Source organism: Camellia sinensis, chromosome 1 (genome assembly GCF_055761805.1).
Source record: "Camellia sinensis isolate YWXY chromosome 1, ASM5576180v1, whole genome shotgun sequence".
NCBI lineage: Eukaryota > Viridiplantae > Streptophyta > Magnoliopsida > Ericales > Theaceae > Camellia > Camellia sinensis.
Genome location: NC_138961.1, coordinates 186,569,003 through 186,576,780, shown reverse-complemented (window position 1 = coordinate 186,576,780; position 7,778 = coordinate 186,569,003).

Genomic DNA, 7,778 nt, shown 5'->3' with positions numbered 1-7,778 from the left:
TGAAGAAAGAAAATGATTAGTTCAGCAAAATTTCATCACTTGATTCACAATCAAAGATATTTAGATATTATCTCCTTCTACTTCTGTATGTTATGTATTGTAATTTTATCTCAACTTATTAAAATATTTGTTGAAGAGAGAAAAAGATTAAAGTTTTACAATACTTGGATATTCTTTGAGCGATTAGTTTCAACAAGACAAAAATTACTTACATTCTTCAATTAAATTGTGTGTATAGAGTAAGAAATAATAATTCTTATATTCACTACACAGAAATGCCTTTAAAAGAAGAAATAAAGAAGAAAATGTGCATTTTATAACTCACCATAAATGTAACAAAATAATACTCTGTTTATCTTTGTATGTTTTTTATTTAAGAAAATGTGCATTTTACCTGCAATACCAGTGGCTGCCTCAATTTGGAACAACTTTGCGCCCCCAAAAGTGCAATTCTTTGGGTGGTTGGCTTGGCTTGGTAAGGATAAAACCTCTACTTTCCTACATAGAATTGGAATCCTCATGGGAAGTGCAAACTTTGGCTGTGTGTTTTGTCATAATGAGGTTGAAACAGTGGAACATATTCTGCTTTACTGCCCTTTTGTGTGGCTGCTTTAGTTTGACATTATACACTGGTGGAGATAGCAGTGGGTGATACCAAGTTCAGTGCAAGGTCTGTTGCAATGGTGGTCTGGATGTAAAATGCAGAAGCTGGAGAAGAAAATCTGGATGGTTATACCTTTGGCCACTCTTTGGTCCACATGAAAGCATAAAAATGATTGTGATTTTAATGGTTCTCAACCAAAATTTGGAAGTTATGTGTGAATTAGTGAAGATTAGAGTTGTTATGTGGCTTAAAGCATTGCAAATTCAGGTGGACTTTTCTATAAATATTTGGTCTTTGATCGGCCATAGGTGAAGTATTGTATTAGGAATGGAGGTTGAATGTTATGGTTCAAGTCTGGTATTTTGTTTGGTCTTGTCAATTAGGTTTCTATGTTCAAGGCAACAGGGTTATAGGTCTAATTTGACTGGAGTTACTTGTCTGGCTGCTGTGTTGGCATTTGTCTTGTTGGTGTGTCTAGTTCACTGCTCTTTGCTAAGTTTTGTAGAATGACTGAAGGGTTGCTTGTTGCTTTGAAATGATTGGTAAATTTGAATGGAGTTTAAGGCAGTGTAGAATGGCTGAAAGGCTGATGGTTTTTGCTGATGTTTGCACTGGTTTCTGGTTGTCTTGCTGATATTGCACTTGGTGCTTGGAAGCAAGGCTACTGACTGGAGGTTTGCTTGTTGTTTTGAAATGTTTGGTTAATTTGAATGAAGTTCAAGGCAGCAGGGTTATAGGTCTAATATGAATGGAGTTACTTATCTGGCTGCTATGCTGGTATTTGTCTTGCTGGTGTTTCTGGTTCACTGCTCTTTGTTGAGTTTTGTTGAATGACTGAAGGGTTGCTTGTTGCTTTGAAATAATTGGTCAATTTGAATAGAGTTCAAGACAGTGTAGAATGACTGAAGGGCTGGTGGTTTTTGTTGATGTTTGCACTGGTTTCTGCTGATGTTGCACTGGTTGTCTTCCTGTTACAAAGTTTTGTGGTTGCCTAAGCTGGTTTTTCTTTGCCTTTGCTCTATTTGCTTTGTTTGTTGGTCTCTCACCAACTAGGAGGTTGGAACTTGATATAGCTCCAAGCTCCTCTTTATTGATATAATTTATCATACTTTGTATGTGATTCATCAATGAAGTCTTCTTTTGCCGATCAAAAAAATAAAAATACCTACAACATATTAAGATTTTAGAGATTAAAAATTTGGTACAAAATCTCTTTTTAGGAACCAATTTTTTTGTTGTTACAAGTGTCATTATTATATTTTTAGCGACGAATTAGAATTATTATACTTTTGGGACCCAATTATTTTGTCCCAAAAGGTATGCTTATTAGAGACATTTCAAAGTTTTGTCACTAAAAGTCATTTTTTGTCTTTTTAGGATGACTTTTAAGCGACCATTCTCATGATGACATGAATTGGTTGCCAAATATTTTTTCCAGCAAAATTTTTACTTCTAAAAATAAAAAAGTTTAGTCTTTAGAACTGTTAGTGTATGATTGGTTATCAAGCTGGATTAGTGAGATAAATAAATTTCTTGGATGCATGTTTGTATTGCGATAGATATGCAAATATATAGGAGGATTAATGTGTAGGTCTCAATAAGTGAACTTATTGTTCAATAGATCTCGTGATAATTAGTAGCGATTTTATAAAAATTCGTCATAGAAAATGTCACTCATAGTTACACTTTGGCAACAAATTTAGAAAATTGTCATAGAAAACGTCACTAATTGTCAGTTTTTAGTTACAGATTCAGAAAATCGTAACAAAAAAATCACTAATTATTAGTTTTTAGAGATAGATTTAGAAAACCGTCACAAAAAGTCTTTTTTAGCGATGATTCTGACAGGATCAGCTTTCAGCAATGAATTGATAGCACTTAATGAAGAGAATTAAGTCTAATTATTAGGACTTGCTATTAATTTATCCAATAGATAATCCCATTTGCATGATTGCTTTGTATTTTTAGTTGTAAGATTAAAAAATTCTACAATTTTGTTGATAAAATGTCTAATCTAGATAATATAAGTAGAACAATAAAATGTGTGAGTTATATAGATTAATAATTTCAATCATATAATATAATCCACTCAATCAAATAAATGCTTAAGCGATAGATTTGAATTCGTCATTTTGGCTGTGTTTATTTTAATGTAAAATATTTCTCAAAAATATTTTACTCATTTTCTATTGTTTGGTTGAACAAAAAGTAAAAAAAATAATTTTTAAGGAAAATAGCTTTGCATCATTGTTCTAAAATAACTTACTTTTAAAAATTCCGTAAATTAATTTTTATAAAGTTAACTCTCACTCACCATCTTTTCTACATATTTATCATTCTCAAATAAAAATCGTAACTCATTAAAAAGTCATAAACGACACTTTATTGAATCATAATTTTTCTTTCACGTAATAAAATATTTTTATTTTAAGTGTCCACCACAAGTCGAAAAATAAAATTATTTTTTCTATACAAAATTAATATATAAAAAAATATTTGACATTGAAATATATTTTCAAAGAAGTTAAGACTCTTCAACAAGGAAAGCAAATTAGACTTTCTATGCCCACATGCTTGAAATGAGGTGACAAAGCTATCATGACATACTTCTATATCTCTATGTATAATGTATAATTAAGAGTGATTGAGAAATTGTCTAATATTTTTTAATATAATGCTTATAATAATGTGTTTTTACCCAGTCTTGTATATGGTTAGCTGTTTTTTTTTTTTTTTTTTTACTTTTTGAACTGTGTATATGGTTAGCTTATGGTCTAACTCCATGATGAATGGTTCTACTGGCACCCATATGCATCTTTATTCGCTATAATTATGATTTTTGAGTTTTGTCAAAAATGCAAATATATACATGAGTATATGTTCGAGATTATTTTTATAGAAATTTGAAGGACTATGTAGATAAAGTTATGATAAATTACAAATATAGTCTCTGAGATTTGTTTTAAATACATATTATTTATTGTGGTTCTGAAAATTGTAAACACACTCGTCAGTTTTTGTCATTTAATACAGTTAATAGAAAAAATAAAATTTTTAACTATCCTTCTGTATAACAATAAAATTATTAGAAGTGTTAATTAATATATATTCAAAAAATTGAGAAATTATCTAATATTTTTCAATACGAGACTTATAATAATAATGTATTTTTAACCAGTCTTCTCTTTCTATGGTTTTGCCTATTGTCTAACTTTACCATGAATGGTTCTTCCGCTATAGCCATGCAATTTTTCTTAGGTAAATTATAATTATAGTTTTTGAGTTTTTGAAAAAAAATGTAATAAATTTTATAAAATTGGTATAGTTATATGACCACGTAGGCCCAAAGGTCCACTTCTAAAAATTTTAGGATAATAGGCTCAAACTTAAATTTTCTTGTGCTAAAAGGACATTATTTGTCCGAAAAGACATATATTTGTTTAAATCTTAACTATCTATCTATCTATTTGTTTAAAATGTCGCCTATCTGTTTGACTATATATTTTAATGTCCACCTATATGTACACATGACACCTATTTATTCACTTATCTATTCAATATCACATATCTGTCCACCTCATTGCCGCCAGTGGCTGGTGACTTTTCTAGCACCGGTGATTTTCCAACATGTGTCCTAATTATCACCAAAAATGATTAAACATTAGACTAAATAACATATAACTCCATGGATGTGGATTTTTCACCAATTAACCCTTGTTATATTGACTTTTCTTTAAATAAGATTAGAGAAAAGATAACTGATATTTTTATTTTGTTGTCATTAATTTTGTGTTCTAAATATTAAGCACAAACACTTTTTTTTTTTGAGTTAATTATAATTTTATCACAGTCTTATTTATTTCATTCTTAAACTATTGATTTTGTTTATTTAGTCTGCGAACGTTTTTACTTCAATTTATGTGGGTCCAATTGGTAATATCCGTGCAAATAACTAACAGTATAACATTAGCGTAATAAGGGCCTCTCCACTCATAGTTAATTAGTTTTGAGTTGGATGTTTTAATAAAGCCACACACATAAAATTTGATCGGTCAATAATAGGTTGGGTTCAGGCCAACCCATCTTATATCTTTAAAATTTGAACCTATTCATGTGCTTAAAAATATGGGCTTATGGGTCTCGGGGCAAGTTTGGCTAATATGGGCCTAATGTGACCCAAATTTCAACTTTAATTCAGATTTTTTTTATTAAATTCCAAAATAACTATTAAAAAAATTAAAGAATCACAATAAAAAAATTTGAAGTACAAAAAACAATTATAATCACCTTTTGAATCACTAAAAAAGGGAAAAAAATATTATTTATTAAAATACAAAACTACATCTATTATGAAAATGTTATTGAATTGTATGCTTCTTTAATCTCAAAAAATTTAATTTCTACTTTCATAGATGGCATGCTAGTAGCTCAATTTTTTTACCTTCAATATTATTATTTACTAAAAATTCATATGCTCATGCAAGTAAAAAAAAAAGAAAGAAAAGACAAAAAAAAAAAGAGGATAAAGTGAAATAATAAAACAATTATTTGGTGTATATGGGTCCAATGTGCTCTTGGGATGAGCCTATGGGTCAAGTTTCGAGTCAGGCCTCAAAACAACCACCAAGCCCAACACATATATTTTAGGGTTTAGTTGAGTCAGGCCATCTTTGAGACAATGCTAAATAGAAAATAAGGAAAGTTACGGGCCGGTCCTTTGGACCGGACTTAATACCCATGAGATCCTGTTCCAAAATAATTTAGTCCACCTTCCCATTTTACCCCTGATAACCCACACATTTGGCTTCTCTACTTTGTGCACATGTCACTGCCATGACCCAACATCACCCCTTCCAGCCATTGTCAATCATTTTCGATTGCCAGCTATAACCTTTCATCTCAAGTACATCACTACTACCACCACGTCCTTCTCAAATATAGTGGCAACAAAAGAAAAAGAGGAGAAAAATGATGAAGAGAATGAAGGAGAGAGACACGAAGCCATTGCCAGAAAATAGTTCTCATTACTTTTCACATTCACAGATCAAGACAAAGAATCAAAAATCAAATTCAGTGATAAATTATCATTGTTTGTTTGTAAAAATATTACAAAAGGAAAATCAAGAAATCACCATTACAAACCAACACAAGAATCAGAGATACATTCAATGATAAATTTATCACCGACTCTATGCCTAAAAAAAAGAAATGCAGAAGGAAAATTTAATCATCACCATTACAAATGATAAATTTATCATTGCTAATTTTATTAAGTTTAATATAAAAACAAACATATTCAATAAATTTACTAATATATTTATCATTGATATAAACAACAGATAGGAGCTCCAGTGACCATGTCAATGCTACATCTCGATGGCTGTGATATTAGATCGACATCGCAGATAATAGATCAGCATTGAAAATGGCCAAATCTAAAGTCACTGGTGAAGATTGGCATCGAAGATAATAGATTGGTAATGAAGAATAAGTATGAAGGCAAAACAATGTTGATTAGTAAATTTGGATACTTTGCATCCCAAACCAGTGATGAAGGAAGATGGTGGTAACGATGATGTCAAAGATGGTAGATCGATGATGGAGGAAATGGTGGCAACGACGATGTCAGATTCAATGATAAATTTATCACTGACTGTTTGTTAAAAAAAAAGAAATTCCAAAAGGAAAATAACTATTACAAATGATAAATTTATCATTGTTTAGTTTATCAAGTTTTAAATAAAAACAAACATATTCAACAAATTTACTGATAAATTTATCACTGGTTTAAACAAGATAGGAGCTTCGATCGACATTGAAAATACCTAGATGAACCCATCACCGTTATGATTTAACATCCTGAATGCCTCTCTCATGTCTTCTTTTTTGTCTCGCTCATCTATTATGAACTGGTACAGAGCTCCGAACTCATCAATGTCGATATGCCCATCTCCGCTCATGTCGATTTTCTTGATCTCTCTTAGATCTAACACCAACTATCTCAAATCAACAGACCACAAAGGCAACTCTCATGTTCACCAACACCAATGAACAACCTGTAGCGATCTCGATTTCGATCTTTCTTTCATGTTTTGCCACTTCGACTAGGCTGGTCGGGGGTCGAGCTGCCCGGTCAGCTCGCGGGGGTCCAGGGGGTAGCGCCCCTTGGCGGGTCCAAGGACAACGCCCTGGCGGGGGTCGAGCTGTCTACAAAAGTACTGGGTTAGTGTATTTGACACTCGAGCGGGGCATTCCACGCTCGAGCGAACCATGTTATATTAGTTTGTGAATATGATATTTCATGTCACTTTTTCAGTCCTCTCTCTCTCTCTAAAACTCTCCAGAATTCCAGATTGGGAGCTTCTCTCTCTAGAAGTCATCTTCTCTCTTTGATTTCTCAAAATCCATTGGAATTTAGACCTAAGTTCTCCACCAAAGTTGGTTATCATCTCGAGGGCTTCGTTGTGTGCGGTGAAGATCGAGTTTCAACACCGTTGATTTTGGGGGTTTCATCTCATTTCTTCTTCAAAACTTGAGGTAGGGATTTTCTTAGAGTTATATATATGTTTTTGCAAGATCTAGATGATTTTCGAAATCATCCTTTGATTAGCTTTGAAAAATTGATTGTTGATTTCAAGAAGATGAGTGATTTTGAACGAGGGTTTAATTTCTTTTCCTTTTAAAATAGAGATTGAAGGTTTTCAACCATATTGACTGAAGAAAGAGGATTTTGGGGAGATTCTTCTAAATATCTTGGAGATGAATGGTTTTGGTGAGAAAACCTAGAAATTGGGTCTTTTCTTTGAAAGATGTTGAAAGTCCTTTGAAGATGTTGTCATATTTATTTTGCGTACCAAAATAAATGGATGTTTTGAAAATTGTTTATTTATATATAAATGACGAATTTTGTGAAAAAAAAACAGAGAAATGTTGTTTATTTTGGAAATTATTGTCAAAATGTTGATTTAGTTTTGAATTGACTAAATTGTTGAGATTGCTCGAAATGTGGGAATTACATTATTCTCTTGAATGAATTAGATATAAATGTATATATATAAATATATTTTTATCTTGTGGAATTGTGTTGAAAAGAGGATTCGAAATTTTGATCACAATGGTATATTGTGTGGAACAATTGAATATGGAAGTAATGTTGCATTGCATTATTAAGCAT